This window comes from Salvelinus fontinalis, chromosome 13 (assembly GCF_029448725.1).
Source record: "Salvelinus fontinalis isolate EN_2023a chromosome 13, ASM2944872v1, whole genome shotgun sequence".
NCBI lineage: Eukaryota > Metazoa > Chordata > Actinopteri > Salmoniformes > Salmonidae > Salvelinus > Salvelinus fontinalis.
In genome coordinates, this window is record NC_074677.1 from 27,075,629 (window position 1) to 27,101,572 (window position 25,944).

The window sequence follows — 25,944 nt, forward strand, 5'->3', positions numbered from 1 at the left end:
TGGTGTAATACAGCAAAGCAGGGGCCATGCAGCAGTATCCGCATCTTGCCACAATGCTAGCCTATGTTAACATTAGCGGTAGCGTTAGCCTGACATTGTTTCATTAAGTTGCTGCCCCCACATGTCAGCCCTTAGCAGCTCGGAGGCTAGTTGAGGTTAGCTGCTAGCAGAATAACAGATACTCTGTCCATGTTAATGTCAGAGCTGATGAATATAAAAGGAGGGAAACGTAGAAAACATTTGTGGCAATATTTAAATTTGCATTGTGATATGTCACAAACAGGTACTGAAAATGCTAGGCCACCACACAGTTCATGCTGCTGAGGGTCATTCTTGAAGGTAGGGGGCAGAATTTTTATATTTGGAAAAATAACGTTCACAAGGTAAACGGACTATTTCTCAGGCTCAGATATTAGAATATGCATATAATTGACAGATTAGGATAGTAAACACTCTAAAGTTTCCAAAACTGTCAATATTGTCTGTGCGTATAACAGAACTGAATTTGCAGGCGATAACCTGAGGAACTCCAACCCGGAAGTGCTTTAAGAAATATATATATATATTTTCTAGCTCTGTAGAATTGAACAGTTTACCGTCTGGTTGAAATATGATCGATTATGTATGTTAAAAACAACCTGAGGATTGATTATAAAAAACCTTTGACATGTTTCTATGACTATTACGGATACTTTTTGGAATATTCGTCTGCCCTTCAGTACCAGAACGAACTTGTGGTTTTCTGAACATAACGCGCAAACCAAATGGCGATTTTTGTTTATAAAACGAATCTTTATCGAACAAAAATAACATTTATTGTGTAACTGGGAGTCTCGTGAGTACAAACATCCGAAGATTATCAAAGGTAAGCGATTAATTGTATTGCTTTTCTGACTTTCGTGACCAAGCTAATTTAAGGCTAACTGTTCTAGCTATTCTTTTGTTCTTTGTCTAGTGATTGATAAACTCACAAACGCTTGGATTGCTTTCGCTATTAATCATGTTTTCAAAATCTGACACCATAGGTGGATTAACAACAAGCTAAGCTGTGTTTTGGTATATTTCACTTGTGATTCCATGATTATAAATATTTTTAGTAATATTTTTGAATTTGATACTTTTTGGAGTTTGTGTCTGCCTTTCAGGGTCGGAACGAGCATGTGGTTTTCTGAACATAACGCACAAACGAAATGGCGGATTTTGGTTATAAAACTAATCTTTATCGAACAAAAATAACATTTATTGTGTAACTGGGAGTCTCATGAGTACAAACATCCGAAGATTATCAAAGGTAAGCGATTAATTTTATTGCTTTCGTGACCAAGCTAATTTAAGGCTAGCTTTTCTAGCAGTGATTGATACACTCACAAACGCTTGGATTGCTTTCGCTGTAAAGCATATTTTCAAAATCGGACACCATAGGTGGGTTAACAACAAGCTAAGCTGTGTTTTGGTATATTTCACTTGTGATTCCATGATTATAAATATTTTTTGTATTATTTTTGAGTTTGGAGCGCTGCCAATTCAGCGGTTGTTTAGGAAAATGATCCTGTATAAGGGATCCGTGCTGCAAGAAGTTGATGCAGACAGAGCTCCAACTTCCTAAACATAGCCTCTATGTCCCACACATTGAATATAGTTGCGGAGAGTCTCTGTAATCCTAGATTCATGTCATTCAGGCGAGAAAAAACATGTAATGCAATGGTTCATTGGATCAGTCTAAAACGTAGCACCTACACTGCTGCCATCTAGTGGCCAAAATCTAAATTGTTCCTGGACTGGAATAATACATTTTGGCCTTTCTCTTGTATTTCAAAGATAATTTTTTTTTAAATTTTTTTTTTTATAACGTTTTTTTCTTTGCATTATCTTTTACCAGATCTAATGAGTTACATTCTCCTACATTAATTTCACATTTCCACAAACGTCAGTGTTTCCTTTCAAATGGTATCAAGAATATGCATATCCTTGCTTCAGGTCCTGAGCTACAGGCAGTTAGATTTGGGTATGTCATTTTAAGCGAAAATTGAAAGAAAGGGTCTGATCCTTAACACCTCTCTAGGGTATGTGGGACGGTAGCGTCCCACCTCATCAACAGCCAGTGAAACTGCAGGGCGCCAAATTCAAAACAACAGAAATCCCATAATTTAAATTCCTCAACATACAAGTATTTTAAAGCTACAGCTGTTGTAAATCCAGCCAAAGTGTCCGTAATACAACTTTAGGTATTTTTTAACGTTAATAATCGATAAAATTGAAGACGGGATGATATGTGTTCAATACAGGATTAAAACGAAATGTTGCATTCCTTCTGTTTGATTTAAGCGCATGTCCAGGACACCTGGATTGGCTCGACGTCAAGATGGCAGTATTTCTTCATTACACAAAGGAATAACCTCAACCTATTTATCAAGACTGTTGACATCCAGTGGAAGCCGCAGGAACTTAGAAATCTGGTTTCCCAATGAAAACTCATTGAAAAGACAGTGACCTCAAAAAAAAAAAAATCATGGTTTGTCCTCGGGGTTTCGCTAAATAAGTTCTGTTATACTCACAGACATGATTCAAACAGTTTTAGAAACTTCAGAGTGTTTTCCATCCACATCTACTAATAATATGAATATCTTATCTCCTGGGGATGAGTAACTGGCAGTTGAATTTGGGTATGCTTTTCATCCAAACGGGAAAATGCTGCCCCCTACCCTAGAGAAGTTTTAAGAGGATATTATCTAATCAAGATATATAGTATTTTATTTGTCATACATTTTTAACAAATGTTAGAATTATTCTTTAATTTTGCCATTAAAAAGTACTTGTGTAAACAATTATAATGTCTCTACTACTGTACATTGCATTTTGGTTACACTATTTATACGAACCACATATTTATATACTGGATTCTTGACATAGCTCTCTGTAATATAGCTAATATATCTGTCCTGACATTTGTGATTTCTTGTTTCTAGTTTTTGAAAATTATTTGTCTGACATTTTTACTGCACTATTAGGAGCTAGTAACTCAAGAATTTCGCTGTACCCGCCATACCATTTGCTAAACTGTGTACGTGTAAAGGACGTCATGCTGTTTGCTTTGCGAGCATCATTTTCTCCCGATTCGAATGCTACGTAGGCTGACTTCCTCCCATGGGCAACAATGAACCAGCTAAATTAGCTAACTAGCTAGTTAACATAAGCTACTGCAGGACATCAACACAAGCAGACCAGAAACAGACACAATTTCAGAAAATGACATTTTGTAAAGGAAGTGATTTGGTTGATCTGAAGCCAAATCCAAACTGGCCTCCCTTGAGGGGTGTTTTGCTGCACCAGGACAACCAAGAGTTGAGCTCAGCTTGATGCTGATTGGCTTATTATTTTATACATTTCTTTAACAAGGGAGTCCAAATGCTTGCTGGCATCAATCAATCAAATGCTACGGCGTCAACATGTTATACTCTTTTGGTCCAGACAGCATCAGATATATGGCCTACACGCACTAAGATGGAGGGGCGCTATTTCCCTCGCTTGGATGATTTCTTGATGCCAAGGAAATCAATAGCACTGGCCATTATAAAAAAACACAGACAGATGAAAGATAAATATTTTATAAATAAAATGTTTTTATTGGTAAAATATTTTGGGAAGCCTGGCTTCCCTTGGCATCCATAAATACACGCTACTGCCAATCCTTTTATCATAAGTGAGTAGTTGGTATCTTGGTTGAAGTTGTAATCTACAGAGCAGTGTGAGTTTGGCATTCACTTACTGCAATCCAGGGACACAAAAAGCTGGGAAGCTGTGCCCAATTGTGTGACATCTCTTCCACAGCAGGGCTTTCTGAGGGGTGGGAACTTAGAACAGGGAAGTTTGAAGTCGAAGTGTAGCTAGGGGGTGTAGCACACAGCACTCCCAGACTTACTCTTGTTTTGACAGAAAGCTGTAAGTTGTAAGTTCAGTCTCCTAGTGCCATTGTCGTCCCTTCACCCTCACAGTTCAGCAGAGTGCAGTGATATACCATTAATGGTGGTGCTATTGTAAGGGAAAGGGGTATTACAAATGCAGCTATATCGTGTGTGTGTGTGCATGCGTGTGTGCGTGCACATGCGTGTGCGGTGTATATGTGCGGTGTATGTGTGTGGTGTATGCGTGTGGTGTATATGTGTGGTGTATGTGTGTGGTGTATATATGTGGTGTATGCATACATGCAAGCCTGTGTGTGTGTGCAACAGATAGAAGGGAGTCAGAGCGGATCAGAGAATAGCAGGGAAGTGCCTTATTTCTCTCTGAGTGAGCCCCAACGTCCCTCTGCTGGCCAGTGATGTTTATCTATCTGCTTTTCTCCAATTATGCCTTTTGCTCCTTCTCTCTGCTCCTCACTCTACAGTGCCTTCTCTGTAGACCTGCACCACCCTGAGAAAATGCATTAAAGTACATACTGTGGCTTCCTGCTGAAGGGCAGTGATACGGTGTAGTCAGGCCTTGATTCCTACGGTTACCTAGTAGAAAAGGTTTTATTTTACTATAGGAAAGGACACATTCATATTTTTATATCTATATTTTGATACTGAGTAGCTGATACAAGCCTTATTACACTTAAAGAGGATGATACAGTACTTGTTGCATCACCAAATGGTTATGGTGCTGGTTAACTTCTCTGGGATATGTGGGACGCTAACGTCCCACTTGGCCAAAAGCCAGTAAAAATGCAGAGCGCCAAATTCAAATAAATTACTATAAAAATCAAACGTTCATGAAATCACACATGAAAGACACCAAATGAAAGCTAGACTTCTTGTGAATCCAGCCAACATGTCAGATTTCAAATAGGCTTTACGACGAAAGCACACCAAACGATTATGTTAGGTCAGAGCCAAGTCACAGAAAAACACAGCCATTTTTCCAGCCAAAGAGAGGAGTCACAAAAAGCAGAAATAGAGATAAAATGAATCACTAACCATTAATGATCTTCATCAGATGACACTCATAGGACTTCATGTTACACAAAACATGTATGTTTTGTTCGGTAAAGTTCATATTTATATCCAAAAATCTGAGTTTAGGCGGGACGCTACTGTCTCACTTGGCCAAAAGCCAGAGAAAATGCATATTTTCTTGGCCAAAAGCCAGAGAAAAATCTAACTTTCATTAAATCACACATGAAAGATACCAAATTAAAGCTACACTGGTTGTGAATCCAGCCAACATGTCAGAATTCAAATAGACTTTTAGGCGAAAGCAAACTATGCTATTATCTGGGGATAGCACCATAGTAAACAAAGAGAGAGAAGCATATTTCAACACTGCAGGCACGACACAAAACGCAGAAATAAAAATATAATTCATGCCTAACCTTTGACGAGCTTCTTTTGTTGGCACTCCAATATGTCCCATAAACATCACAAATGGTCCTTTTGTTCAATTAATTCCGTCGATATATATCCAAAATGTTCATTTATTTGGCGTGTTTGATCCAGAAAAACACAGGTTCCAACTTGTGAAACCTGACGACAAAATATGTCAAAAGTTACCTGCAAACTTTGCCAAAACATTTCAAACTACTTTTGAAATTAAACTTTAGGTATTTTTTTACGTAAATAATCAAAAATTGAAGACGGGATGATCTGTGTTCAATACAGGATTAAAACAAACTGTAGCTAGCTTTCTGGTCCCGCGCCTCTAACAAACAGTACACAACAAGTGACCCTCGTTCAAAATGGCCGTACTTCTTCATTACACAAAGGAAAAAACCTCAACCAATTTCTAAAGACTGTTGACATCCAGTGGAAGCGGTAAAAACTGCAAGAAGGTCAGTTAGAAATCTGTATTCCCAATGAAAATCCATTGAAAAGAGAGTGACCTCAAAAAAAAGAATCTGAATGGTTTGTCTTCGGGGTTTCGCCTGCTAAATACGTTCTGTTATACTCACAGACATGATTCAAACAGTTTTCTATCCAAATCTACTAACAATATGCATATCTTATCTTCTGGGGATGAGTAGCTGGCAGTTGAATTTGGGTATGCTTTTCATCCAAACGTGAAAATGCTGCCCCCTATCCTAGAGAAGTTAACAGTGCATGACATAGGCTAGAGGGGAGAGAGTCAGTCACATGATCGTTTTTACTATTACGGCACATTTGGCTGAGACTGGACCAATGAATGTTAATGCAGGATGATGGACTATATAATGTAATATAAGTGACTAGGAAAAGCAACACTTTACGTACTTGGTATGTTGTCTTGGCATTGAGATGAAGATACATGTAAATTCTGTGTTAATAAATAATAACGCAATGTAGTCTGGAAGGAAGAACAGCATTCTCAGTCAGCCTGCATTATTCATCAGTGCCTTTCATCTGTGCTGATGTTTGAACAGTTAGAGATAATAAAAAAAACTGTGTCCCTCATCCCTGTACTCATCCGACTACATACATGCAGTCTTTTGATTGAACTGTTTTACGTATCAATTATTACCCTCATGAGATGTTTTGGGCAATTGTGATGAAGATAACATTGTCATTATCCGTTTCTGATTAGCCATTTAATGGGTTCACACTTCATTTTGCTCATACATTGCCGAATCCTCCTTAACCCACTTGTATCATGTGTACCATGGCTGTCTGTAGCATGGTGGCAGTGTTTATTGTGGGTGAGTGGTTGGGTGGATGAAGGGATGGGCGTATAATGTGAAGGTCTAGCAACCCAAAGGTTGCTTCCTTTGAACTAATGCAACTACTTAGAATGTTAGGTAACCCTAACCTCTTAACCCTTTAACCTAACTCCTAACTCTAACCTTAAATTGGAATTCATAACATATCATACATATTATACGAATTGCAAATCCTAACATACTGTACAATACTAATTGTAATTCGTAACATATGACACGAAATGATTGATGGTCATCCTCAAATTAATACGTACCATATGAAACGTAACATATCATACTATTTGGAGTGTCCCGGATTTACTTTTACTATGTTACGTCTGAGACCAGGTTGCTAGCTGAGACAGGACAATTTGTTCCCAGCCCAGCCCAGACAGACAGACACTGTGTACTGTACCTTTGATTTAATTCGCACTGACTGGACACTACCAAAGCATCTTGAACTAAATTCCCAATCTGGCCCTCAAACCATCATGGTCACCTAATAATCCCCAGTTTACAATTGGCTCATTCATCCCCCTCCTCTCCCCTGTAACTATTCCCCAGGTCGTTGCTGCAAATGAGAACGTGTTCTCAGTCAACTTACCTGGTAAAATAACGGTAAAATAAATAAATAAATAAATAAAACTATTATGAAAATAGATTGATAAACATCTTCTCATTGAAACAGTGCAGAGAGAACAGTTGGGCTTTAAGGCATTCTCTCCATCTGTCTCCATTTATTTATCACTGAAGGTGATGTTATAATGTCTTGTGTTTCAAGTGGGATGCATTGCTGCATTTAGATTAGTTTATGAATATTCTGCTTATAATGTATACATACATAACAACGGGAGAAAGTCCATTGTTGGAAGATGATGGTGGAATTTTGCTTATCAGATTTGCGGGCTATATCTGTTTTCATAGTGGAATGGTGAACTTAAAGTTTTGTTTTTCCTTTATTTAACTAGGCAAGTCAGTTAAAGACATATTCTTATTTACAATGACGGCCTACCCTGGCCAAACCCGGTCGAGGCTGGGCCAATTGTGCTCTACCCTATGGGACTCCCGGCCTGTGATGCAGCCTGGATTCGAACCAGGTACTGCAGTGATACCTCTTGCACTGAGATGCAGTGCCTTTGAACACTGCGCCTACCAGCCAAAGATTTCTGGATGTAAATACATTCCGCATTGAGAGGTATAAAATTACAGCAAATATAAAAGTGTCCCAGTGTGCCCCCCCATACGAACATGGCTGCTCCATTTTTCATTATTGTCTCCATCCTTGGCGTACTGTGGGTTGGAAACACATCAACCCCGTCCCTCCCTTATCCAGTTCCAGTATCTAGAGTATGTGTCTTTCTCTTTGTGCCAATTGGCGTGATACAAATTGACACATGCTTGGCACACATCGCCTACAGCTCTGGTGGACCTTAGGGACCCACATCCTCAATGGGACGCGTACAAACACATCTTTGTGGTTCCAGGCCGACATTGGTTCTCTACAGGGCTGTCTAAAGTGTCCATATTATATCTGTCAATGATGGAACAGTTTCTGTCCGGGTGTCAGAGGAAGTAAGAAGCTTGAGTTAATAATTTTTTAATTTGTACTTTAGCTACGGGCCCCATGGGGATGGAGCCAAGAATTACTGGAAACATTTTATTGAGTTGGATGGTAAGTGAGGGGGAGGGGGGTGTTGTATGATGATAACTTATTGCCTCCATTCTTGGAGTCCCAAAATCTTCAGTCAAAGGCACGCAGGCACCTGCTTTAGGTCCCATCCAAAATACAATGTTTGTTTGTTTGTTTGAAAATGGCCCAGGGAGAGAGAGAGAGTGTGTGTGTGTGTGTGTGTGTGTGTGTGTGTGTGTGTGTGTGTGTGTGTGTGTGTGTGTGTGTGTGTGTGTGTGTGTGTGTGTGTGTGTGTGTGTGTGAATAAACTGTCTGTGGCAGTTTTTAGCCATATCCACCCTCCTGCCTGGGGCGAAGTGAGGGCTTCGTGACTGGGATTGTACGTGTACGTCTGTTCAGCTGTATGTGTTTTATAGTGTGTGTGTGTGTACTGTATGTGTCTGCTCCAGTCTGTTATGTGTGTGTGTGTGTGTACAGTATGTACTGTATGTGTCTGCTCCAGTCTGTCATGCATGTGTGTGTGTGTGTGTGTTTGTGTGTGTGTACAGTACGCACTGTATGTGTCTGCTCCAGTATGTCATGTATGTGTGTGTGCATGCATGTGTATGTGTATGTATTTGCCTACACTATTAGGCTGTTACATTGGCCTCATTATTGCATCAGGAGTCAGACCTTGGTACCAGGCATCACAGGCGCCCATGATCCTGAATAGATCAAGAATGATTTATACCATGTCATGTTAGTAATGTGAGTGGAGTTATTCTTGACGTCAGACAGACAAAAACGTATTTTTCAACAGGTCTCATGAGAATGTATTGTTTTGTAGTTACACAAAAATAAATCTGCAGTAATGATCTCATTGGTGTCAGTCATGGAGTGTGTCTGGGACAATGTTATTGAGTTAAGTGTTATTGAGTAGCAGATCTACACTGAGATTACAAAACATTAGGAACACCTTCCTAATATTGAGTAGCACCCCCTTTTGCTCTCAGAACAGCCTCAATTCTTTGGGGCATGGACTCTACAAGGTGTCGAAAGCGTTCCACACCAGGATACTGGACAATGTTCACTCCAATGCTTCCCACCGTTGTCAAGTTGGCTGGATGTCCTTTGCATGGTGGACCATTATTGACACACAGGAAACTTTTGAGTGTGAAAAACCTAGCAGCATTGCAGTTGTTGACACACAAACCGTTGCGCCTGGCATCTAATACCATACCCTGTTCAAAGGTACTTAAATATTTTGTCTTGCCCATTCACCCTCTGAATGGTACACATACACAATCCATGCCTCAATTGTCTCAAGGCTACAAAATCCTTCTTAAACCTGTCTCCTCCCCTTCATCTATACTGATTGAAGTGGATTTAACAAGTGACATCAATAAGGGATCACAGCTTTCACCTGGATTCACCTGTTCAGTTCATGTCACAGAAAGAGCTAATGTTTTTATACTCAGCGTTTACCAGATAATCTGTCTTCAGCTCCAAACCCCATTAATATTGATTGATAGTTACCATCAGACAACCCTGCCTTTAATTGCATGGAGAGATTAGTCTTTTAACTGGAAAACTCCATTGTACCCCTATTAAAACTAACCCAATTGCCTATGGAGTAATACAACTTCATATCCACTTCTATTTTCATGAAACAATGAACAACGATAACCTTTTCATGAATGATATTGATTGACTCTGGCTGAGCCTCCCTCTCCGACTGGCTCTTAAATGCGGTGTGTGTTCCTTTAAATATTCTAATCAATGTGTATGACCTCTAGTGGGAATCATGCAGGCAATTTTCCAACTTCAATACAGCTGGAAACACTGTTAATTCTCTCTGCCTTCTTTTCTTCCTTCGCACTCTCACTTCTCTCATCCTTTCACTTCCTCTTGTGTGTTTCCTTAACCTCTACACCTCCTTCTCTCTCATCCTGCCTTTCTATTCCTCTTCCATCCAGTCTTCTCTCACCCTCTAGCTTCTCTCTCTCTCTCTCTCTCTCTCTCTCTCTCTCTCTCTCTATCGCTCTCTCTCACTCTCCCCCTCTCTCTCTGTCCTTCTCTCTCTCTTTCTCACTCTCTCTTTCCTCCTTTTGGATTTCAAATCATGATCCTCTCTGCTGCAAAGAAAACTCCACCTACTCAGCGCTGCTAATGTTGTCACTGACAGTGCAAGCGTTCTTCCTCCCTCGCTCTTTCCTGCTCTCTCTCTGTTGCGCTCTCTCTCCTGCTTCTCTCTCCTGCTCACACTCTCGCTTTCCCTCGTTCTCTCCTACTCCCCTCCTCTCACTCCCTCTCTTGCCTTTCCCTGTTCTCTCTCGCACACACACTCTCTCACACACACAAACAAACACACTCTCTCTCTCATAGCTCCAGTCACAAATAAATAAAGAGGCACAGAAGGATGTGGGGGAAAGAGAGAGGTTGCTGCTTTAGGAAGAACAATGTTGATGCTACCCAACCTTCTTAATCTCCTACCTGCTTTTGAAAACGTGTGAGGATTAAAGGCGCGTGGCGGTGTTCACACTGGGATTTCTACATCACAAAAAGATGCTCAGTTCTCCCTCTCCTGCCCAAGCCACAGAAAAGAGGACTACTGTTGAGCACTTGTATCCTCCTGTTTCAGTTCTACCTGCCTAACAGTCAGCCCTGCACAGCCACCGGAGGCAATGACAGCCTTGCTGCTCTAGAGCCCCATGGAGCACAGTCCGCTGCTGGATTCCATGCTTTTGTAGATATACATTAGAAGGAATTCCTTCTTAGACGCCAAACCGAAAGAAAAGAAACACTGGCTGCTCATCAGCTCTATGGTTTTCTGACTTGTCCAAGACTGTGATTTTTGGCATCTGACTAAGAGGTAGGTTCTTGCTTTACTTTATCATGTGTTTTTTGGTTTGTTTGTTTGTGTTCTGCACTGCTGAAATAACTGTTCTCTTCTTCAGGAAATTATCACACGCAGTGACATTTTGATCAAAGGGAGAGGTTTGCCAAATGTTGTGCAGTTTGATGTATGGTTAGTTTTTAATTGTCTTATTTAAAAAAAAGAAATGTCCCACTTACACTTGGACTACAGTCTTCGGTACTGTTAGAGAGGATTATGACCAGCTCATTGACACAGATGAATGGTGACATAGATACAATCCCAAAAACGTCTAATTCTTCCACATGCAGGATGAGAAGTCAGTTTCAGTCTGGAAAGCTTCAAATCTGCTGCTTTATTGCAGTGAACATAAATAATACTTTAGCATTTCATCTCAGCACACACATGGTACTTTTATCAAGTCAGGAGTCAAATTAAAATACTGTGAATCATTTGATAATGGATGCAGATTACATGGTACTTGAGAAGAAGGGTGCTTACTCTAGGTGACTGAATAGTTTCTTACAATGAGTATTTGGAGATTCGGGCTCGTGTTTTTTGTCACTGTGTTGAATGTTTTCTCATTTGGATACTATGTGATAGTGTCTCGCCAGAAAGAATCCTCTCTCAGCGCAAAAAGGAGAGGGGTTACTTACTAGAATGAGACGGTCGGGTGAAGAGAGAGGTGGATTAATATTGGTTATGCCTTCTTCCATTACTCTCTCTGTACTTTAAGTGACACACATACACAGATGAATGCTGGCCTGATGCATATCCCACAGTTCCCTTCTGTATGGAGTTCACCCTGTGCAGGATGCATATATGCCCAGAGGGGAGTCATGTGTGATCATATACACCTATTCTGTGGCTTGCAACTGCCTGGTGTGCCTGGCCTCGGAGGGAGAGAATCCATCCCCAAAACTACTACATTTCACTGGGAATGAATGTGTAATGAGCGCTGGGGTGCAAGTTGGTATCCTACCTGGCCACTGAAGAGAAATCCCTCCATGTGTCTGGAGGAAATCAATTGACAGACAGAATTAGCTACTTTGTTCACCTGCTGAAGATAAGATTGCGCTGTGCCTCCGTCTTTAGCATTGGTCCAGCGCTAGAAAGATACAGTAGAGGGAACATTGCTGCTCACAGAAGCAGATCATCATTTCTGTAAAATACTGACACAAAGTTTGATTTGGGATGTTATAGAGCAGCAGGGGCTGCTCAGTGCAGTGCAACGCTGAGGTTCCTACTGGATTATGATATTGTTGGGGTGAGTGTAGAAGATGCTGTGATTACAGAAATGTGGAAAGTGTTTGAGATAGAATTTACACCTTTGATGATGCATACTACATCATGGTAGGTAAATTGTTTCGATTTCAACATCTCCCTGTCTGACTGTTCATACATAAGCATACGCACACACATGCACAAACACACACAGAGTAAGCGCATTAGATTGAAAAAGACATCACCTGAAAGTCTTACAACTTTATTAAATGTCAAATACAGCAAAGATACCCTTGCCTCTCACCATTCAATACAGAATTGCCCCTCAAACAACTCAAATCCTTTTACATATCTGACCTCACTACTCAGTGCTCTTGTTACATTCAGAAAGTTCTGTGTGTGTCATAAAATGAGGAATATGGTGTTGATGATATGAATAAAATGCACTTCCTATCCCTGGAACAGACTGTGACTGAGCCAGCCTTTTGGAAATATTTGGTCTTCTTTTTTGGGTAATAAAAAAAAAAAAAGTATGTTATTGTCAGTGAGCTTGAAAAGCAGTCTATTCTGTGTAGGCCTACATTATCTGTTATTGTGTTTTCTTCTTTTTAACCTTCATTTAACTCGGCAAGTCGGTTAAGAACAAAGTCTTATTTACAATGACGGTCTACCCCGGCCAAACCCTAAGGACGACACTGGGCCAATTGTGCTACGCCCTATGGGACTCCCAATCACGGCCAGTTGTGTTACAGCCTGGAATTGAACCATGGTCTGTAGTGACTCCTCTAGCACTGAGATGAAGTGCCTTAGACCGCTGCGTCACCTGGGAGCCCTTCTTACTGTAGTATTGAATCATGTTTGGGCCGTGTGAGGAGTAGATATCAACTGTGCTTTGAGGGCAGAGTAAACTGGAAGCTGACTTTGCCTTGACTAATGAACAGGCAACCAGACCTCCTCTAATTGGTGGGACTCCACATGCATTTGTGTTTAAAAATGAACAACCATAAAACCCAGTTAAATAATTACATAATATATAAAAAATTATTGCATTTCTTTTGAAGTCTCGCAAGAACAAACCCCTAAGCTGGATGCAGGGCTCGGAGGAGGAAACTAAGCACCAGAAGGCAAGTCTCAAATAAATGTGAATACATACTTAATGGGGGTTTGCGAAACCATTATGATTAAATAATAAGAGGAGTTGTCCTTTTTTGTTTTTTGAATGCTCACAGATGAAGCCGGTATCCTTGGATTTAGGAAAGAACATAGAAAACACACTTTAATTGTCCTCTGTCAGGTACATTGAGAACCAATCTGCTTCCATTGTCTGTCTGAGGACAATCACAGACCCTGTCTTATGACAAAACAACTGTATCTCTCTCTACTGAATGATGCAGATTGCGCTGCAAGTCCTGCCTCTCCCATCTCCTCATTGGTTTATTGAAGCAGGTACCCACATGCCATCTCCTCATTAGTTATACCCACGTGGGTGACTGAAATACGAACGAGGTCGGTGGCGGTAATACACGTAATTTATGAAAGTTGCTAATCGCAATATAAAGTCAAGAGAAGAAAAGGCCTAGGAGGAGAGATAACTAGAAACGATATGGTTGACCGTTATATGTGTGGATTAGTTGTCAGAGTAGAGGACCTTGTGCATTTCAGGTAAAATAACAACTCAATGTTTATATCCCAGGACAAGTGCAAACTAGCTAGCTAAATTACCATAAAGGTTTAATGCTTTTTGACCTGTCCCTAAATTAATGTAATTGGTTCAGAGTTTGTTTTGATATTTTAAAATGTGTGTCATTATCGCGTTTGGTGGGGGGGGGGGGGAATAAATGGATGCACGATGGCGCACGCGCGCAGCTGGTTTGGGTTCCACGTTAGCAGATAATAAGAAAAGACAATCAGTATTTACATGGCTAAAAGAGAGGGAATATAATATCTATTGTTTACAGGAAACTCGTTCAACAATTTTAGATTAAGTTTTGTGGAAAAAGGACTGGGATAAAAAGGAATGCAATAAAATGCAAATGAATTACTTAAAAATCATACAATGTGATTTTCTGGATTTTTGTTTTAGATTCCGTCTCTCACAGTTGAAGTGTACCTATGATAAAAATTACAGACCTCTACATGCTTTGTAAGTAGGAAAACCTGCAAAATCGTCAGTGTATCCAATACTTGTTCTCCCCACTGTATATATAAAACGCAGGGAAATCACATGTTTGACTGCACGGGGCCTTTAACCTCTAACGAGCCTCAACCCCGGATCCGGGAGCACCCCCCCCCCCCCCCCCCCATCTAAATATCATTAAATCACAAGTCCAAGACACCTAATGAAAGATACAGATCTTGTGAATAAAGCCACCATTTCAGATTTTTAAAATGTTTTACAGGGAAGACACAATATGTAAATCTATTAGCTAAACACGTTAGCAAAAGACACTATTTTTCTTTGTCCACCATTTTTTCTCAACACCAGTAGCTATCACCAATTCGGCTAAACTAAGATATTGATAGCCACTAACCAAGAAAAAACCTCATCAGATGACAGTCTGATAACATATTTATGGTATAGGATAGGTTTTGTTAGAAAAATGTGCATATTTCAGGTATAAATCATAGTTTGCCATTGCAGCCACCATCACAAATCTCACCAAAGCTCCTAGAATTACTACACAGAGCAACGTGTATTACCAATTTACTCATCATAAAACATTTCTTAAAAATACACAGCACATAGCAATGGAAAGACACAGATCTTGTGAATTCAGACAACATTTCAGATTTTCTAAGTGTTTTACGGCGAAAACACAATAAATCGTTATATTAGCATACCACATACGCAAACGTTACCCGACCATTGATTCAAGCCAAAGCGATATCGTTATCATCGCCAAAATATATACATTTTTTCACTAACCTTCTCAGAATTCTTCAGATGACACTCCTGTAACATCATATTACATCATACATATAGAGTTTGTTCGAAAATGTGCATATTTAGCCACCAAAATCATGGTTAGACAATGACAAAAGTAGCTCAGCTGGTCAGAAAATGTCCTGCACCATATTAGACAGTGATCTAGTCTTATACATAAATACTCATAAACTTGACTAAAAAATACAGGGTGGACAGCGATTGATAGACAATTTAATTCTTAATACAATCGCGGAATTACATTTTTTAAATTATCCTTACTTTTCAATACAGGTTGCGCCAAGTGAAGCTATAGCAAACAAGATGGCTGCATAAACGTTTAACATTTATCGACAGAAACACGATTTATCATCATAAATTGTTCTTACTATGAGCTGTTCTCCCATCAGAATCTTGGGCAAAGAATCCTTTCTTGGGTCTAATCTTCTTTTTGGTTAAAAGATGTCCACTTGTCCGTCGAAATGCCCACTAACGTACGACCGGGACCCCGAAATGTGTCCAGCGCTTCAAAGTGCACAATAAAGCAATGCCTCAAAATCGCACTAAAAGGATATAAATTGCTATACAACGGTTCAAATTAACTACCTTATGATGCTGTTAACACCTATAACGGGTAAAAACATGACCGGAGAAATATTACTGGCTAAACTAACGCTTGGAAGGAGGCGAGTCCGATGTCCTTCGCGCGCAAGGCGCAGGCAGCAAAGGTAAGCTACTTCCGCTATTTGGTGTCTTATAGAGAAACTGATTGCGCAATCGACACCATTCAAAGCGTCATCACGCACAGACATCCAGGGGAAGACGTAAGCAGTGTCTGTTTCTCCATAGCATTTACAGTGAGCTTTAAACTGACTCCAGATCAGTGGCCAAAATGTTTGAAATCTGACTCCCTATCATGAAAAGTGCTGTAGATTGAGTTCTGTTTCACTCAGAGACAAAATTCCAACGGCTATAGAAACTAGAGAGTGTTTTCTATCCAATAATAGTAATAATATGCATATTGTATGAGCAAGAATTGAGTAGGAAGCCGTTTAATCTGTAATGCAAATTATGCTAATGAGAAAACAGCACCCCCTATAGTCGCAAGAAGTTAAGACATATTGTTTGGAACAATATACAGTACATTTCCAGAGCGGGCTCTGCTAATTCTGAATTTATGATACATTTGATCAGCACCACCAACACAGTGAATATGAAATTGATTCAAAGGGAGCTCTTTCTCTCTTTGAATGTGCAATCCTTAAGCAGGGCTCTGAGTGGTTAATGACCATAATGTGACTGGTTGACTGTAATGTACATTTCTATGTTTAAAAAATGAGAGCCCACCTTGGAAATTTGACGTGTGTCACGAATTCCTCCGAAGTCGGTCCCTCTCCTTGTTCGGGCGACGTTCGGCGGTCGACGTCGACAGTTTACTAGCCATTGCCGATCCACCTTTCATTTTCCATTTGTTTTGTCTTGTCTTCCCACACACCTGGTTTACACACCTGGTTCAATTACATGTTGAGTATTTAACCCTCTGTTCCCCACATGTCCTTGTCCGGTATTGTTTTATGTAAGTGCTTGTGCACGTTATGTCTGGGGTTTTGTCCCATTATGATTATTGTGTTTTGTTCACGGTGATTTTTATCATTAAACTGCGCCATTGGAACACAGTCTTTGCTCTCCTGCGCCTGACTTCTCTACCGCCAGTACGCACACCGTACAACATGTTTGAAGAGTATAATATTGTTACAAACAACATGTCTAAAAATAAGATAAATCAGAAAGGGTACTTTTGAGATATTCATATTAATATTTTTTATATTGAATAAATGAATGTACTTTTTTTTCAGAATCTACATATACTGCATATTTGAGAGCATACTATAAGAAGTATAACGACACCAAGATGTTGTCTGTATCATGTACGGTTCACAGATCATAGGGTCTTACAGGAGACATGTACAGTATACAGTAGGTCAAAAAAGGGCCTAAAATGGCAACTTTCATCATGATTTAAAAAAATATTGTTTGTGATACAAATGTCAAAAGCATGTCGAACATCCTTCCTCCCAATTAAGTTTATATGTGAGAATTGCACTAACAATCTGACATAGCAAAAATATTTTTTGCTCCTGCTGGCGAATCACTTTATCGCTTGTGTATTTTGGCTACTGTACATTGATATTTACAGCCACGACCTGTGCAGGCGTGTGTGTGTATGTATGTGTCTATGTGTGCATTTGTGTGTGTGTGTGTGTGTGTGTCTGTGTGTATGTTGCTGCTTAGTGTGCACTTGGTACTGTTTACAGGGATGAGGAAACCAGACATGGGTGCCCTTTGAGTTGTGGAGAAAATTAAATGAGTCAGGAAGCAAATTCATAAATTATTCCATCTCCAGGCGTGAGCCACTGAATTCTCTGGTATAACAAACTCAGCACAAGTGCCTCTGGCACGCAGTTAAGTGCACAATAATGCAGCATATCATTTTAATGCAGATTCTCCCAGCAAGGGGACTGGAACAGCAGTTGCGTTGGCAGCATTGGCAGCATCTGGGTAATATTTGTTTTCTGAATTTAGATGCTACTTTTTAACATGCCTGATTATTCCAACATTCTACTATGTAAGTAGCCTACATTTGCAAGCTCATGTGTATATTTTGTTGTATACTGGAGGGCAGAAAAAGCTAAAGAAATATGTATCGTGATACTAATGCTGTCAGGCTTCATGGATAATATTGACTTTATGAGCGATGGCGATATTTACCTGTTGAATGGATGGCTGCTTTGACTAATGAGCTTCTGAGATTTCATTTTCTTAACTCTTGGTTTTCAGTGGACTAAAGTAAAATATCTAGGAATGGAGGGATTAGAAATGGATAATTATTGAAAACGTCGACAAATCCCTGTGGGCATATTGCAGGCTTTATGGGAACATTTGTCAATGCAGGTTTTTTTCTCTCTCTCTTTAACCAAGACCTTTTATCTCAGTTTCACTCATGTAATTCCATGTACAGTTCCAGACAAAAGTTTGGACACACCTACTCATTCAAGGGTTTTTCTTAACTTTTTTAAACTTAACTTTTCTACATTGTAGAATAATAATGAAGACATCAAAACTATGAAATAACACATATGTAGTAACCAAAAAAGTGTTAAACAAATCAAAATATATTTGAGATTTGAGATTCTTCAAAGTAGCCACCCTTTGCATTGATGACAGCTTTGCACACTCTTGGAATTCTCTCAACCAACTTCATGAGGAATGCTTTTTCAACAGTCCTGAAGGAGTTCCCACAAATCCTGAGCACTTGTTGACTGCTTTTCCTTCACTCTGTGATTCAACTCATCCCAAACCATCTCAATTGGCTTGAGGTCGGGTGATTGTGGAGGCCAGGTCATCTGATGCAGCATTCCATTACTCTCCTTGGTCAAATAGCCCTTACACAGCCTGGAGATGTGTTTTGGGTCATTGTCCTGTTGAAAAACAATTGATAGTCCCACTAAGCACAAACCAGATAGGATGGCGTATCGCTGCAGAATGCTGTGGTAGCCATGCTGGTTAAGAATGCCTTGAATTCTAAATAAATCACTGACAGTGTCATCAGCAAAGCATTCCCACACCATCACACCTCCTCCTCCATGCTTCACGGTGGGAACCACACATGCGGAGATCATCCATTCACCTACTCTGCTTCGCACAAAGACATGGCGGTTAGAACTAAAAATCTCAAATTTGGACTAATCAGACCAAAGGACAAATTTCCACTGATCTAATGTTCATTACTCTTGTTTCTTGGCCCAAGCAAGTCTCTTCTTATTAGTGGTGTTCTTTAGTAGTGGTTTCTTTGCAGAAATTCAGCCATGAATGCCTGATTCACTCAGTCTCCTCTGAACTGTTGATGTTGAGTTGTGTCTGTTACTTGAACTCTGTGAAGCATTTATTTTGGCTGCAATCTGAGGTGCAGATAACTCTAATGAACTTATCATCTGCAGCAGAGGTAACTCTGGGTTTTCCTTTCCGGTGGCGGTCGTCATGAGAGCCAGTTTCATCGTAGCGCTGGATGTTTTTTGCGACTGTACTTGAAAAAACTTTCAAAGTTCTTAACATTTTCCGGATTGACTGACCTTCATGTCTTAAAGTAATGATTGACTGTTGTTTCTCTGTTTAGTTAACTTCATATTGCTGCAATCCCGGTAACGTGATCGATATGACAACAGCCAGTGAAAGTGCAGGGTGCCAAATTCAAACAACAGAAATCTCATAATTAAAATTCCTCAAACATACATGTGTCTTATATAATTTTAAAGGTAATATTGTTGTTAATCCCACCAAGGTGTCCGATTTCAAATAGGCTTTTCAGCAAAAGCACCACAAACAATTATGTTAGGTCACCACCAACTCAAAGAAAAATTCTGCCATTTTTCCAGCCAAAGAGAGGAGCCACAAATAGAGATAAAATGAATCACTAACCTTTGATGATCTTCATCAGATGACACTCATAGGACTTTATGTTACACAATACACGCATGTTTTGTTTGATAAAGTTCATATTTGTATAAAAAAAATATGAGTTTAGGCAAGACGCTACTGTATCACTTGGCAAAAAGCCTGAGAAAATGCAGAGCGCCAAATTAATATTAATTACTATGAAAATTACTATAAAATCAAACTTTCATTAAATCACACATGAAAGATACCAAATTAAAGCTACACTGGTTGTGAATCCAGCCAAAATGTCAGAATTCAAATAGGCTTTTCGGCGAAAGCATACGATGCTATTATCTGAGGATAGCACAATAGTAAACAAAAAGAGAGAAGCATATTTCAAGCCTGCAGGTGCGACACAAAACGCAGAAATAAAAATATAATTCATGCCTTACCTTTGACGAGCTTCTGTTGTTGGCACTCCAATATGTCCCATAAACATCACAAATGGTCCTTTTGTTCGATTAATTCCGTCTATATATATCCAAAATGTCCATTTATTTGGCGCGTTTGATCCAGAAAAACACAGGTTCCAACTTGCTCAAACGTGACGACAAAATATCTCAAAGGTTACCTGTAAACTTTATCAAAAAATGTCAAACTACTTTTGTAATATAACTTTAGGTATTTTTTAACGTTAATAATTGATAGAATTGAAGACAGGATGATCTGTGTTCAATACAGGATTAAAACGAAATGTAACATGCCTTTTGGACATGCACTTCAATCAAACACGACACCTGGAGTGACTCGACTTCAAGATGGCCGTATTTCTTCATTACACAAAGGAATAACCTCAACCTATTTCTCAAGACTGTTGACATCCAGTGGAAGCCATAGGAACTGCAAGCAATTCGCTTAGAAATCTGGTTTCCCAATGAAATTCATTGAAAAGACAGTGACCTCAAAAAAACAATCTGAATAGTTTGTCCTCGGAGTTTCGCCTGCTAAATAAGTTCTGTTATACTCACAGACATGATTCAAACAGTTTTAGAAACGTCAGAGTGTTTTCTATCCAAATCTACTGATAATATGCATATCTTATCTCCTGGGGATGAGTAGCTGGGAGTTGAATTTGGGTATGGTTTTCATCCAAACGTGAAAATGCTGCCCTCTACTCTAGAGAAATTAACATACATCTTGAATAACGTTCCAATCGGAGAATTACATTGACTTCAGATGAGCGATGGAACGGAGCTGCCTCCCACCTGAACGCGCATGGTCAAAGCGTGGTCACCTCATGGCTTTGGTTACTCATTCCTGTCTCCCTCGGCCCCCCTTCACAGCAGAGTCATCAGACAAAGTTCTATTGACTGTTGACATCTAGTGGAAGCCGTGGACGTGAAAACTCATCCATATCTCGCTGTAATTTCAATGAGAGCTTGGTTGAAAAACTACCAGCCTCAGAAAAATTCCAAACAGGAAGTGGAACTTCTCAGGTTTTTGCCTGCCATATGAGTTCTGTTATACTCACAGACATAATTCAAACAGTTTTAGAAACTTCTGAGTGTTTTCTATCCAATACTAATAATAATATGCATATATTAGCAACTATGACTGAGGAGCAGGCCGTTTACTCTGGGCACCTCTGTGCATCTTTCATCCAAGCTACTCAATACTGCCCCTGCAACCATAAGAAGTTAAGCTGTTCTTGCCATAAAATTGACTTGGTCTTTTACCAAATAGGGCTATCTTCTGTATAACACCCGACCTTGTCAAAACACAACTGATTGGCTCAAATGCATTAAGAAGGAAAGAAATTCCACAAATTAACTTTTAACAAGGCACACCTGTTAATTGAAATGCATTCCAAGTGACTACCTCATGAAGGTGGTTGAGAGAATGCCAAGAGTGTGCAAAGCTGTCATTAGGCAAAGGGTGGCTACTTTGAAGAATCTCAATATTAAAATATATTTTGATTTAACACTTTTTTAGGTTACTACATGATTCCATATGTGTTTTTTCATAATTTCTATGTTTTCATTATTAATCTACAATGTAGAAAATAGAAAAAATAAAGAAAAACCCTAGAATGAGTAGTTGTGTCCATTCTTTTGACTGGTACTGTATATGCACACTTCTTTCTCATTCACAGTATAAGTTTATTGTCACATGCACAAGTACAGTGAAATGCTTAACTTGTATACTATACCAACAGTGCAGTAATCAATATCAAAATAGTATAACTAATAACAAAATATGCATATATAATAAAGAAAACATGTGAAATAAGAAATAATCGTGGAAGCTATATACAGGGTCAGTTTCAATACCACGTTTACAATGCAGGGACACTGGAGTAGTTTGAGGTAGATATATACATGTAGGCGGGGATTTGGATAAATGACTGGTAGCAGGATAAATAATAATAGTACTTACATTCTGAAATCTTGCTCTAATTTATCATCTAAACGGTCTCAGAGATAACATGAAGTGTCATTTTGTTAGAAAAAATAATTTTTCATATCCTTCAAAGGTCCATATAGCATGTACGATCGATGTTGTATTTCCACTCGTTCAATTTGCAACGAAAGGAATCTGTGAAAATCTCACCCTAAATGTTGTTTCAACGAGTCAAATCACATTCGTATCTATTCCTCAGAGATCCTAGAAGATAACAAGTCTTCACTATTTTATTAGGGGTGTATTATATCCTATAGGACACCATATTTGGTCAGAGAGCGACGCCTTCATGGCACACCGATGACGCGGGCGGCCATCACTTGAACGACTGTATCTTTGGTCAAATAAGCACCAATCGGGGTCTAACAAAGCTAGCTAGATAGCCAATGAGCTGGGCTTTATGGGAGTATCCGGAAACCATGTATATGTCGTAAAATGTAGCTACTAACCTTGTACAACAGCATGCCTTTTCATTTTGGACAAAAATTATAAGGATATTCAGATTTATGAAGTTATGAAAACTGTTTGTTTTGTAAATGTTAAACTTATAATATGGCTACTAATACTTGGAAAGCTAAATCAAAGTCCAAGTATACAGATTTGACGATATTCTTGCAGAAAAATGGAATATGAATGCGAATGTCTCCTTCACGATTTGCCCAAATGTACCTGGGGACTTCACACTAAAAGTCTTGAGGTTCAGTCATTCTTGAAGTTATCCATCTTTGCACATACACTGCTTCCATCTTGTGGACACTATCGGAATTACAACCAGAGTGATGGCTATAACACTGACCATTCTCTTGCATTTGGTGGTAAAAAAACAGGTTGTTTTTTTCTTTGTATTTTCTTCTACTATATCTATTGTGTTATATTCTACTACATTCAATTCACATTTCCACAAACTTCAAAGTGTTTCCTTTGAAATGGTACCAAGAATATGCATATCCTTGCTACAGGGCCTGAGCTACAGGCAGTTAGATTTGGGTTTGACATTTCGGCGAAAATTGAAAAAAGGGAGCTATCCCAAAGCAATGTAAGCGTGTGTGTGTGCAAGACTGTCATTGTAGGTGTGATAGGCGGATATACCGTGCCTTCAGAAAGTATTCATAGCCCTTGACATATTAAACATTTAGTTATGTTTTGGGATGAAAAGGATTGGAAAATTTAACCTGTTGGGGATGGGGGCGCTGTTTAGACTATTTATGCTAATTTGGCTAATTTTTGAAACGGCTTCCCACAAAATCCTTGATCGTACAATATGCATATTATTATTATTATTGGATAGAAAACAGTCTATAGTTTCTATAGGAGTTGAAATTTTGTCTCTAAGTGGAACAGAGCCCATTCTACAGCAATTTCCCTGACATGGAGTCAGATTTGAGAAATGTTGGCCACTCTTCTGAAGTCAGTTAAAAGGGCACTGTCATTGCTATGACTATACGGACACTTCTTACGTCTTCCCCTGGATGCCTTTACGTGATGACGATTCCAATGGGGTCGATTGCGCGTTCACAGGCCCTATAAATCAAAAAACCCTGTAGGTAGGAGCTCCTTTGCAGCTGCGTAATGCGCGTGGAGGACATCGACCTGCTATTTTTCCAAGCGTTAGTTTAGCCTGTTATATTTCTCCGGTCATCTTTTCACTCGTTATAGGAGTTAAAAACATCATAAGGTAGTTAATTTAAAGCGTTTTATAGCAATTTATATCCGTTTAGTGCGATTTTGGGACATTTATTTTTGCAACGATGTGAAAAGTTGGGCACGCTTTTCAGTTCATCCCGAACTCAGTTGACATTTCCACATGGCAAGAGGACAGCTTTCCACCAAAAGACGATTTCTCCCAAGAAAGGATCCTTTGCCCAAGATACTGATGGAAGAACAGCTCAAGGTAGGACATTTTTATTATGATAAATCGTGTTTCTGTCGAAACATTTTAGTGGCTTAGGACGCCATGTTTTTTGACGTAGCTTCGCTTGGCGCAAACTGTATTGAAAAGTAAGGATAAATTAAAAAATGTAATAACGCAATTGTATTAAGAATTAAATTGTCTATCAATCCCTGTCCACCCTATATTTTTTAGTCACGTTTATGAGTATTTATGTATAAGAGTAGATCACTGTCTAAGTGGCGCAAGGACTTTTTCTTTACCAGCTTGTCTACATTTCACATTGTCTAACCATGATTTTGGTGGCTAAATATAAACATTTTCGATCAAACTGTATATGCATGTTGTAATGTGATGTTACAGGAGTGTCATCGGAAGAATTCTGAGAAGGTTAGTGAAAAAATTAATATCTTTTGGCGATGTTGACTTTTATCGCTCACTTTGGCTAGAATCAATGCTGGGCTGCTAATTGCTATGTGCTAAGCTAATATAACGATTTATTGTGTTTTCGCTGTAAGACACTTAGAAAATCTGAAATATTGTCTGTATTCACAGGATCTGTGTCTTTTCAATTCGTGTATGCTGTGTATTTTTACGAAATGTTTGATGATTAGTAGTTAGGTAAACACGTTGCTCATTGTAATTATTCTAGTCCATTTGTGACGGTGGGTGCAATTGTAAACTATGCCATCTACCTGAAATATGCACTTTTTTCTAACAAAACCTATCCCATACCATAAATATGTTATCAGACTGTCATCTAATGAGTTTTTTTGTTGGTTAGGGGCTATAAATATCTTAGTTTAGCCGAATTGGTGATGGCTACTGGTGTTGGTGGACAAATAAAAGATGGTGGATTATGCTAATGTGTTTTTAGGTAATAGATGTACATCTTTACATATTGTGTCTTCCCTGTAAAACATTTTAAAAATCGGAAATGTTGACTGGATTCACAAGATCTGTGTCTTTCATTAGCTGTATTGGACTTTAATGTGTGAAAGTTAAATATTTTAAAAAAATATTTTTTTTGAATTTCGCGGCACTGGTTTTTCAGTGGGGGGGGGGGGGGGGTGTGCCGCTAGCGCCACGCTGATCCTAGACAGGTTAAGCCCTGGAATTTGGGGAATTTTGCTTAAAATTATCAAAAAAGTTAGCTTATAACAGTGAACCTTTTTTGTGGGATACACATAAGACAATTCTAGTTCTTGTGGCATATGTTTGTTAACCTGTTGAGGCTGGGGGCGCTGTTGTCACTATTTATGGTAATCGTGTAATTTTTGAAACAGCTTCCTACAAAATTCTTGATCGTACAATATGCATATTATTATTATTATTGGATAGAAAACAGTCTATAGTTTCTATAGGAGTTGAAATTTTGTCTCTAAGTGGAACAGAACCCATTCTACAGCAATTTCCCTGACATGGAGTCAGATTTCAGAAATTTTGGCCACTGTTCTGGAGTCAGTTTTAAAGCCAATATTATTCCTATGAGTATACGGACACTGCTTACGTCGTCCCCTGGATGCCTTTACGTGATGACGATTTGAATGGGGTCGATTGCGCGTTCACAGGCACTATAAATTAAAAAACCCTGTAGCTAGTAAGTCTTTGCAGCTGCGTCATGCGCGTGGAGGGCACCGACCCGCACCTGTTCCAAGCATTAGTGTTGGGAGTAATCTTTCTCCGGTCATGTTAAGACTCGTTATAGGAGTTAAAAACATCATAAGGTAGTTAATTTAAAGCGTTTTATAGCAATTTATATCCGTTTAGTGCGATTTTGGGACATTTATTTCTGAAACGCTGTGAATCGCTGGGCACGCTTCCAGTTCATGCTGAACGCAGTTGGCATTTCCACATGGCAAGAGGACAGCTTTCCACCAAAAGA

The 25,944-nt window shown here is 39.3% G+C and overlaps 1 protein-coding gene across 2 annotated transcripts in view; it reads left to right on the forward strand.

Moving 5' to 3' along the window:
- Positions 1 to 10,441: 10,441 nt before the first annotated feature.
- Positions 10,442 to 25,944, forward strand: part of LOC129868336 (delta-sarcoglycan-like) — a 297,860-nt gene continuing 282,357 nt past the window's right edge. The window contains exon 1 of one of the 2 annotated variants that reach the window (XM_055942228.1): positions 10,442 to 11,127. The gene's annotated coding sequence lies outside the window, so the exon portion shown is untranslated. The remainder of the gene's footprint in view (positions 11,128 to 25,944) is intronic. The other variant, XM_055942225.1, reaches the window with a different exon arrangement.